The 11,631-nt window shown below is 35.1% G+C and overlaps 1 pseudogene across 1 annotated transcript; it reads left to right on the forward strand.

Moving 5' to 3' along the window:
• Positions 1–377: 377 nt before the first annotated feature.
• Positions 378–10,383, forward strand: LOC306660246 (m7GpppN-mRNA hydrolase-like; annotated as a pseudogene). Its single transcript has 2 exons — positions 378–541; positions 3,924–10,383. The product of its transcript is annotated as a m7GpppN-mRNA hydrolase-like (transcript).
• Positions 10,384–11,631: the final 1,248 nt, after the last annotated feature.

An 11,631-nucleotide genomic window follows, 5' to 3' on the forward strand; every position in this document is an offset into this window, starting at 1 on the left:
TAAGAAGTTAATCCAAAAAACTTTTAAAAATCTGAAAACACTGAAGTCTACTCAATCATAGGGATCTAGCTCTAGGTGGTAGAGGGCACTGTAGAGCTGCAGACTCCCAGACTATGAATCAAAACTCAAAGCACATCTGATAGTACTAGTGACTGCCAGGAATTGAGAGTCTAAGCTGTTTCTAGTTTCTTTATATACTTGGATCCTGTTTCTCCCCAAAGTCTTGGACCTTCATAGGAGGAATCCCGATTTTAGTGATGAATACACTAAGGCTTAAGAAACAAGTCCTTATTCTAAGGACACCCACCTTGCCAACTAGGGCTCTAGAAAATTGATTTGTATGAATTGTCTGAATTCCAAATTATTTTGTAATCTAAATGACTGTAAAAATTCAGTCAGTAGTTGCTTCTGTAAAGAGGATGAGGGAAGGTGGAGGAATTGCAAAGGGACACCAGAAACATTTTGGGTGTGATATCACCCATGTTCAGTATCTAGAGCGTGGTGATGACTTCATCAGTAAATGTACACAGCAAGCAACAAAGTATATATATATATATATATATATATATATATATATATATATATATATAAATGATCATCCATCAGTATGACCTGAACAAAGTTTTTTAAAAATTGAATGAAAAATGGAAAGGTGTACCCCTCAAGAAGATATACACTTGTCACATAAGCAAGGAAGAAGTTTATTAACACCATATCACAGGGAAGAGCAAATTAAGTATGGACAAAATTAAAACCTGCCAATACCAAGTGATGACAAGAATGAGGAGCAATAGGAATTCTCCCACCTTCCTAGCAGACTCACAAAACATTTTGGTGGTTTCTTACAAAACTGGATATAGGCTTATCTTTGTCACAAAAATTACAATCCTAGTGGTTATCCAAAGAAGTTGAAAGCTTATGTCCACACATAAGTTTTTTCTGATAAGCGGATGATAATATATAATGGAGGTGGGAGGGTGGGGGATGAGAAAAGAATGGAGGAACTTTATGTAGAGGGAAATGAGAGAGTGGAGTATGAAAAATGGTGGAACGAGACATGTACATGTATGATTAAACAAATGGTGTGAATCTACATCAAGTACAACCATAGAAACAAAAAGTTGTACATCATTTGTGTATAGTGAATGAAAATGTAAAAAAAATTTTTTAAACAAATTAACTTGATTATATGGAAAAATATTTTATTAGGCCTTAATATAGCTATGCCTGCTTTTTTTTTTTTTTTTTTTCTTTTTGGCATGATATATTTTGTGACTTGTATTTTCAATCTCCCGTGTACTGGTGTTTCACGCACAGATCCATCTACATTAAAGTAATTGCCAATATTGTCAATTTAAAACTCTCATTTTATCATATTCTTTGCAATTCTAATTACATGTCTATTTATATTATCTTTTGTGTATATGTGCCTAAAACGTTCATTTTTTTCAAGCAGTTTTAGGTTCACAATAAAATTGGTAGAAGGTATAGTTTTTTTCATATATCCTGTCTCCCACATGCACAGCCTCCTCCATTACCAACATCTCTCAAACCAAGAAGAGTTGTTACAATTGAGTATACATCGGCACGTATCATTACCCAAAGTTCATCGTTTACAGTAGGGATAACTGTTTGTTATATATTGTGTTAGTTTGGATAAATGTATAAAAATATGTACACAAAATTATAGTATTATACACAGTAGTTTTAATGCCCTAAGAATCCTGTGTTCCGCTTATTCATTCTCCTTTCCCTCAGCTCCCAGCAATCTTTTTACTGTCTCCATAGTTTTACCTTTTCTAGAATGCCATAAAGTTGGTATTGTACAGCATGTAACCTTTTAAGTCTTCTTTCATTCTGTAATATGCCTTTAAATTTGCTCAATGTCTTTTCATGTCTTGATAGTTTATTTTAGCACTGAATATTCTACTGTCAGAATGGACCAGTTTATCCACTTGCTTCTTGAAATACATTTTGAAATATATCTTGCTTCAAAGTTTTGATAATTACAAATAAGTCTTCTATAAGCATCTCTATACAGGCTTTAATGTGAACATAGGCTTTCAACTCTTGTTGTTGAATTGATGATTGAATCCAGGAGTGCTCTAACACTAAGCCACATTGCCTGTTCTTTTTATTTTTATTTTGAGACCAGGTCTTGCTAAATTGCTCAAGCTTGCCTTGAACTTATGGTCTTCCTGCTTCAGCCTGCTTATTTGTTGGGATTATGGTCAAGTGCCACCATAGCTGGCTTCAGTTCCTTTGAATATCAAGGAGTGTTGATTGCTGGATCTATGTACAAGTATATTTAGCATTGTAAAATATTGCCAAAAATTCCTCCAAAATGGCTATAACATTTCCAGTTTCCAGTAGTGCTGAACAAAAGTCTCTGTTTCACCAGTATTTGATGCCAATGTTCTGGAATTTGGACAATCTAATAGACTTTAGTTGTTTCTCATTATTGGTTTAATTTGCATTTGTTCCTAAGATACATGATGTGGAACATCTTTTTATCTGATTGTCACCTATTATAACTTTCATGGTGAGATGTGTGTTACGATTTTTGGTATATTATTTAATTAGGTTGTATTGTATTGTTGAATTTTAACAACTCATTGTATATTTTAGATAGTAACACTTTGTTGTCTTTTACAAAGATTTTCTCCTAATCTTTTTTCTCATTCTCTTGACAGTATCTTTCAAACAGCAGACCTTTTCAATTTCAATGATTACCAGTCTATCAATTCTATATTGCATAGATCATACATTTGATGTTGCATGCAAAAAATGACCACCAAACACAAGGATGTTTAGATATTATCCTTAATATCTGAGTTTTATAGGTTTGTTTCATTTTATATTTGTGATCTAATTTCAGTTGACTTTTATGTGTTGATTCATTTGTTTTGCACGTGGATGTTCAGTTACTATCGCACCATATGTACCAAAGACTATTTTGTGTCATTTGCATTTTTTCTTTCCTCTTTATTAAAAAATCATTTGATTATATATCTGTGTGGGTCTATTTCTGGGCATTCTATTATGTCGGTCTATTTGTCTAGTCTTTCACCAAAACCATACTCTTGATTGCTATAGTTGTGCAGGATGTCCTGAAGACAAATACTATGAGTCCCCCAAACTTGTTCTCCTTCCATATTGTGCTGCTGTTCTGGGTCTTCTTTCTCTCTCTATAAATTTTAGAGCCAGGTTGCTAATATTGACAAAATAACATTTTTTCTTTTTGAATTTTAATTGGGATTGTGTTATACTAAAGTTGGAAAGAAGACACAGCTTGATAATGTTATCCTATGCATGAATATTTATTTAATTCTTTTATTTCATAAGAGTTTTACAGTTTTACTTAGAGATTGTGTACACATTTTCTTAGATTTTTAAAATTTTACCAGGTTACTTATTAATTTATCATTCTATAAGCTACAAAAGTACAACTTATATCCTTGCATATCAAACATTGTTCCATAATAAATTTAAGAGTTGGGAGGCTGGGGTTGTGGCTCAGTGGTAGAGAGCTTGCCTAGCATATGTGAGTCACTGGGTTTGATTCTCAGCACTGCATATAAATAAATAAAATAAAGGTCCATTGACAACTAAAAAAATATTTTTAAAAACTCAGGGTATATTTGGGGCAGTTTCAAGAAATGTGAGTACTTTGACATCCAAAGGCACATCGAATGAAAACTCAATTTGTTTTTCTGTTCATTATAATTAGCAATAAAATCAAGAAGAAAAATTAATGTATTTTTAAAAATACAGTATTTGAGCCTCGGGGTCCTGGGCTAAGGGAGCAGGTCGGAAGTGAACGGGTCCCGCCCCTTCCCCCCTAGCTTTCGTCGGAGCTGCAGCCGCTGCGGCCTCCGCAGCCAGCTCTCCGGCTAGCCAGAGCCTCTTTTCTGTACCCTCAGTCCCCTGGCCGCGCGGAGCCGGGATGCACTGCTCCTGCTGTGGGTCCTCATCGTGGAGACCAAACGGGGAGAAGATTCGCGGCAGCCTCCTGGACGATCTCTGCAGCCGATTCATTTTGCATATTCCCAGCGAGGAGAGAGACAACGCAATCCGAGTGTGTTTTCAGATTGAACTTGCCCATTGGTTTTACTTGGATTTCTACATGCAGAACACACCAGGATTACCTCAGTGTGGGATAAGAGACTTTGCTAAAGCTGTCTTCAATCATTGTCCATTTTTGCTGCCTCAAGGTGAAGATGTGGAAAAAATTTTGGATGAATGGAAGGAATATAAAATGGGAGTACCAACATATGGTGCAATTATTCTTGATGAGACACTTGAAAATGTACTACTGGTTCAGGGCTACTTAGCAAAATCAGCCTGGGGATTTCCAAAAGGAAAAGTAAATAAAGAAGAAGCTCCTCATGATTGTGCTGCTAGAGAGGTCTTTGAAGAAACTGGTTTTGATATCAAAGACTATATTTGTAAGGATGATTACATTGAACTTCGGATCAATGACCAACTTGCTCGTTTGTACATCATTCCAGGAATTCCAAAAGACACTAAATTTAACCCAAAAACCAGAAGAGAAATTCGGAATATTGAGTGGTTCTCTATTGAGAAATTGCCCTGTCATAGAAATGATATGACCCCCAAATCCAAACTTGGCTTGGCACCTAACAAAGTTTTTATGGCCATTCCCTTTATCAGACCATTAAGGGACTGGCTTTCTCGAAGATTTGGAGATTCCTCAGATAGTGACAATGGATTTTCCTCAGCTGGTAGCACACCTGCTAAACCTACTGTGGAAAAATTGAGTCGAACCAAATTCCGCCATAGTCAACAGTTATTTCCCGAAGGTTCTCCTGGTGACCAGTGGGTAAAACACAGACAGCCACTACAGCAAAAGCCATACAATAGCCATTCTGAAATGTCTGACCTTTTAAAAGCAAAGAATCAGAGTATGAGGGGAAATGGCAGAAAACAGTATCAAGACTCACCTAATCAAAAGAAAAGAACAAATGGTGTCCATAGCCAGCTACCAAAGCAGCAGAATCCCTTGATGAAATGTGAAAAGAAACTGCATCCACGAAAACTTCAGGATAACTTTGAAACAGATGCTGTATATGACCTGCCTTGTTCCAGTGAAGACCAGTTTCTAGAACATGTTGAGGGACAGTCTGTGGCATGTAATGGACATTGCAAGTTCCCCTTTTCATCCAGAACCTTTTTGAGTTTCAAGTTTGATCATAATGCTATAATGAAAATCTTGGACCTTTGATAGCAACAGATGTATTATAGAAGTCCCAAGATCAGAGACCTGTTGTATTTGAGCGGGTGTCTCCTCAAGCCTTACCTTTCTCAGGTATTTTAAAGAAATGCAGGGAGGCAGTGTTTCTGAAAGGATTTTCTGTGCAGAAGAAAAGAGTAGAAAGAAGCATGAGTTTGCACTGTAAATGCAGTTATAATCTTTTATACAGTTTTACCTTTTCAGTGTTTGAAACAAGTTTAATTTTTTTGTTTTTTTGAAGGGCATTTATTTTTATTCTGTGCGACTGGATCTTATTTTTTCTGGTCAAGAAAATAGTGTTTGAGTCATCAATTTAGCCAAGGTAATGGGAATGCTTCACCTACCCATTACAGAGATTGCAATAATCGTTTACTTATATTGAAATTAAAAATAATAAACTTAAAATATCCAATTCCTAAGTGAACATAAAAGCTGAAATGTTGATGTTGATCGCAAGCCATCTGTCTTGGTGGCATTTTGTTTATTTCTCTGCCTCTAACCACTGAGGCTCTCTAGTTCTCCTTTGCTTAGAGTTTTGTTGAAAGGAGTTATTCAGAGTCAACATGTTCAATATAATATTCATGTACAAAATGAACTCGTAGCACTTCATAAGGATAAAATTGGCAGCTTAGAGGAGGGATCCAGTTGGTGGGAAGTTGATGCTGTGATTTTGAGTTGTGCTGGGTACATTCAGTAAACTTGTGAGTGCTGGAGCAGAAAGCAAGGAGGCAAGGGCCCAGTAAGTATTTTGGGTCATGTCTTTACCATCCTGCCTCCAACCCTTTAGCACTGTACATTGATTTCGTTTATGTGAAAATTTCTTATATATTCCAGTTGTGTAAATATGTATGGAAAATTGACATTAGTTTTACATTGCACATCTGTGTGATCTGTGGAAATTGATGTTATATTAAGTTCCAGTTTTCAGTAGAGTGGAGTGAAATGCTTTTATTGGCATGCTGAAACCCCTGGATGATGGGCATCAGAAGCAAAAGGGGTGTGCAGTTTACCTAAGAACTAATAAAGCATTTCACTAGGGTAAGATCAAAGCATGAAAGTAACATACATAACTCACTCCTAGGAATGTATTTTTCTCCTTTAGGATTCTTAAATCCAAATAAGGATGGTGATACCCTATTTTGAGAAGGATTTTCAGCTGTAATTGAGGACAATCACCTGAGCTTTAAGTAGGGAGATACATTTTGGCTGCATCTGACCTCATTGAAGATAATTCTTAGGGGTGGGGTGAGGGATGGTTTGAGTCTATGTGTGTGTGTCAGTCATATAGGTTTTAATCTTTTTACATTTTTTTTTACCAGTGGTATCCACAAAATATATTTCTGCTTATAAATGTTACTGTAGAAATCTTTACTCTGTATAGGTAGCCTATTTAATTAGAGATTCTGCTTAACCTGTAGGACTTTTAAAAGAAGGGCTTTTGTAAGGATTCACTTTGTATTACTACTTTGCTTTAGATTTTAAATGGTTTGATTTTAAAGGAGAAATTCTACTTATTAATGAAAGTGTCACTCTTGGTGCTAAGCAGGAGAATTCACATTGATAGCAGTGTTTTGAGAATTAGGTTATCTGCAATCCTGCATCTTTTAATGTGACTAATTTGTGAATCCTTCTGTGACTTTTCCTTTTTATTGCATTATATGATTATGTTTGGAAGCTCTTATTGTTCTTTTCAGAAATACAGCTGCTTTGCTTGGGTCTCCTTGAGCCATTTTTATAGTTGGTCCAAGCATTCCAGATTTCTGTTAAATTGGTAAAGAAGTGAAAACAGTTTGCCTAGCAGATGAATCATTTTCACTTGTTTACTGTCATCTGGAAACCATTTAATTTTTAATGTTTTAGTGTGTCTTTTTTTTTTTTTGCTTTTTAAAAATGAGTGCTTTGGTCAGTCCTTCTGGTGCCTATAGGTTTAGACTTTTTAGCTGTTAATACTAAAGCATAAGAGATCAGAGTTTTCAGAAGTATGGACTCTGAGTATTTTCAAGAACCAACAAATTATCTTTAATTACAATAGTTATTGCTGTTGTGCTGCTTCATTTAATGCACTGTGGAACAAACTTAAGGGTATGGTTGGTATGTGATTGTGATAACTTAGACTTTTAGCTCTCTTGACAGTATGAGGTTAACATGTTAAAAGATGAGTTGAAGTTTATGTGTATGAAGTGACTTAACTATGCAGAAAATAGTTGGATGTACCTGTTTGATGTACATCTGTTGTACTTATTCCCTCTCATTGTTCAGGTTACCTTGAGACACAGGCCATGCTTAGCACAGGACTAGATTTTCTCCTTTTGAGATACTTAAATATGGTTTGAGGAAATCAGATGATAAAGAAGTATGCTGAATATGCAATAATTTCCTTCTATTGAGTGCTGCATTTTAAGAAGCTAAATGAGAAGTGTAGCTATGTTGGCTTCATTATGTTTCATGTGTTTTGAGAGATAGATTGGCTTTGAATTCACTTTTTGAATGTTCTGATGTTCCAACCACATGTTCCAAGGTGCAGTGCACTGTGAATCTTTCATTTTAAAAAAATTTGTAGGTGCTTTTATCTATAACTTTAATGATTTACAGTTTAGATTAATAATCTTAATACATGTTAAATGAATTGTTTTTGTACTTAACCATTGTAATCCAAAAGATAAGGGTATGGTTTACATGTTTTCTTACAAATTTTTGTTAGGAAATAGCAAACAAATGGTTTTAGGATTTCAAATAGGGATGCCCTCTGGAGACATGAACATTTGGAGAGGTCTGAGAATCTAATAGTTCTGTTAGCATGGGTGAAATTTGATTAAAATTGTTTGTTTGAAGTAGTATATAAAGGATAAAGTCTCCCAGTGCTATCAAAGAAAGACATTGTAGAAATTGCTTGCTTTGTTGAGCTTTGAATACCTTTATTTTTGTATTAAATATCCATTAGTAAATACAGATAATGAAGATATATAGCAGAATTAATTTTATGCTATAAGATTAGGTTGTACTCTTTCTTTTGAAGGCTTTAATAATTTGTAATGTCAACTTGATTCTAAGTGAATGACATTCATCCACTATAGGAATTAAATTCCCTTCTACAACTCAACATATTGTGTTCTCTAGGAAAGTTAAGGTCTGTGTGCACTAAATCATTTCATTTCCTATTCCTTTACTTATCTATTCTCTTAGGTTTCTTGGTTTGTTTTTTGTTTTTTGTTTTTGTTGTTGTTGTTGTTTTTTAACTCCAGCATTTAGTTAACTTAGTAAGTAGAGCAAAATCAATTAGAAAAATTAGACTTTTTGCTGAGTTGGTCTTAACTATGTTACCTCTGTTGGCTTTTTATTTTTGTACAGGTGGACCTCTGCTCAGATTGTTTTGATTGACATCTATTGTGCCTCTGTATTCTCTGAGGCAGTGTTTTCTTTGTATATGAATCATAGTTGCATTCATTAACACTTACTCATGATCTTGACTTTTTTCTAGCCTGGGGGAAGGGGTTCATGTGTATCATAAAGATAGATCATTATTTTGTTTGGAGGTTATTCTTTACCTTTATGTAAAAAGAGAAACAACACTGTCTTAGAGAAACAACACTTTTGTTAACCTTAGTTGCTTATTTCTTATGTCCTAAAACTTTAAAGTGCATTTGTATAGTTGCCAGAAATTCTAAAAATGAGCTTAAGATGGGCCTTCTCAGCATCTTTTTTCTTCCTAGAATTGAATTACTCTTGAATTCTGCCTGCCTGTCAGAAGGTGGCAGATTGCAAATGAGCAGTACAAGCTTTGTCCCATGCTTTCAAAGTAGAGTTCTGGATTGCACATTCTAAAATTGGTGATAGATTAGTATTATAGAACAAAAAAGTGCCCTGAAAAGAAAAGATAGCTATAGTTGCTGGGCAGAGTATAAGAAGGACATTGTAGAAGATGTATCAATCCTTGAGTGCTGTACAATGCATCAAGTCTAAGCATATTCTAATATATATAAGGCCATTGCCAAGCATTTTCTAACCCTGAATAAAGTTATATTTCCCTAAGTATGATTGCAAGCAATCCAGTGAATCTAAAGTAATTTTTCTCACTTTAAAGACCAGTGTTTGGGAATCTGGTCCTTTCTGTGCTGTATCATTGCAGAACTCCAGCCACTCTGAAGTGACTGCTTTCTTATAGGAAGGTAACCCAGAGTGCATACAGCTACAGTCAGTTGTATGAGGCAGCTATACATTTGTCCTGAATGGTTGATTATTCATTTCTTGTCAGCGAGTCTCCTTGTGACAAAATAGCATTTATTATTGAAATAGTCCATAGCTAGTGAAAAGAATGAAGTTAACTCTCATACATGGGACTAAGTGTTGGCTTCTACCAGCAAGAGTTATTCAGACTTTAGTATAAAGTACAAAGAAGTGTACAGAAAAGAAAACACACACACAAAAACACTATGATAAAACATAGAGATTTTGTCTTGAAAAATATTCATAATAGAATCTCTCACTCTGGTCCCCAGACTAATGAAATCACCAGTTAAGAGATTACATTTTCCTTGGGTCTTCTGTAATTAGCAGAGGGGATGATCTGTATATATTAGTAGCTTGAAAGCACAATCTAAAAAGAATTAACCTTCATAAGGTGTCTGCATTATCTGAGTAGTCGTTGGCCAAGGGAGCTCTGGGGAAAGAGATCGAGTGCAGAAATCAGTTGCGGGTGTGTGCGTGATTCTTGTCTCCTCCTCATAGACTTTTTAGTCCTTTAGTCCAGGAAAACAGTGAGGCCCTGAATATATATTTGCTGCAGGTAGTTGGGTATTTTTCCTTATTGGCCAGTCTGTTGAGTGCCATTTTTAAAAAGTTTGTTAATCCTTTTTCTTGGTGTGACTGGCCAGGAAGCCATTGAGGTCTCCCCTCCCCTGTTTTTTCCTGGTGACTTGTCCCTTCTATTGATCTTTTTATTTGTGCTATATCCCTTTGGCCACTGTGAGAATTTGCAAGTAGTGATTATATTTTGCCTTCTGGAGGTGACTTCACTTTGACACTTGGGCCACAAGCAGATAAGAAGGCTGTGAACACTTGTGTTCTTTTGAGTCTCAATGCATGTAGTTGTCAAATTGGTTGGGAACAGAAAACTTGTGTGTGGTTTACGGTGAATTAGGCAGTATTTGCTGGTCCTCAGTCTTACAGAGGTCTTAGGTAACATTCTGGGAATAGTAGAATATTTAAGGTAAAGTATAACACTTTAATCTACTTTGAATTGAATCTAAGGGCCTAAAACAATCTTAACAACTACAAACTGGTAAATGAGTTGGGCACAATTCTACATTCTTTGTTATTTCTCCAGCTTTAAGAAATTCGCATATGCTTTTATGATATTTAGGAATAAAATATGGATTGCAGAGAATGAAAGCAAATTAAGGTTCTCAACTGTGAATGAACTTTAGAAAGGTAATGGCTTTTCCTTAGTAGTTTGGTTGATTAGATGTGTTAATGCTTTTGGAACATATGAGTAGCAGTGGACTTGCACTCTTCATGCACTGATAGAAAAGCACAAGACGCATCTGCAAGAATTTCTTTGTGCATTTCACTACTGTCCTACAGCACTGCTGTCTCTGTGGTCCATTTTAGGTTTATGTTTGGATGTTGCACAAGTAACTATTAAATGTCAAATGCAAGTGTCCAAAGAAATGAGCCTTTAATTTTACTTATTGTTTAAAGTTAGGACAGGAGACAGTTAACCCGACTTACACTTTTTAAATTTTACAAACTCTTTTTCTTCAGTAACAATTAGGGAAGGACAATGAAATCACAAACTATTTTGCTTTATATATTTTTCTCTTACAATTATTTTTGAAGTTTATTAGCTTAAAATCTTTTTAAAAATCATCTTTGATAGGTATTGACTCATCCTAGTTCTATGTACAATTCAGACGATTTTATCTCTTGGCTTTAATGAAACTTTAAAACAATCTTATTTCAGAGTGATTAATCAGATGGAATAATGTTCATGTATTAGCTAGCTTAAGTGAAATGTCTCTTAAGTAAGACTGTCTTTCATCTAACCAAAATAAGGTGTATAGTTTTGTTTGGGTAAGGAAGGGAATGAGAATTTTTTTTCTTAAATACGTATATTCTGTGCCTGTTTCTAAAACAAGATTTGAAGTGGCTTTTTTACACTATGCTGTGAAGATTAGATAATGTTGGAGGAAGATATATATATAGTCTTAACACAATTTCCTTGGGATTAGGTTTTAGTCTGTAAAAGAGAAAGATATTTATGCTGAGTCATGTTAAGCAAATTATTTGGGACCTACAAGAGCTGGTCGACAAAAAATCGAAGTGGTTTCACTAAATATTCAGTGAGAACTGGACTTTCGTGTAAATGTAGTAACAAAATA

The sequence above is a fragment of the Sciurus vulgaris genome (assembly GCF_902686455.1).
Source record: "Sciurus vulgaris genome assembly, chromosome: 4".
In the NCBI taxonomy this organism is placed as follows: Eukaryota; Metazoa; Chordata; class Mammalia; order Rodentia; family Sciuridae; genus Sciurus; species Sciurus vulgaris.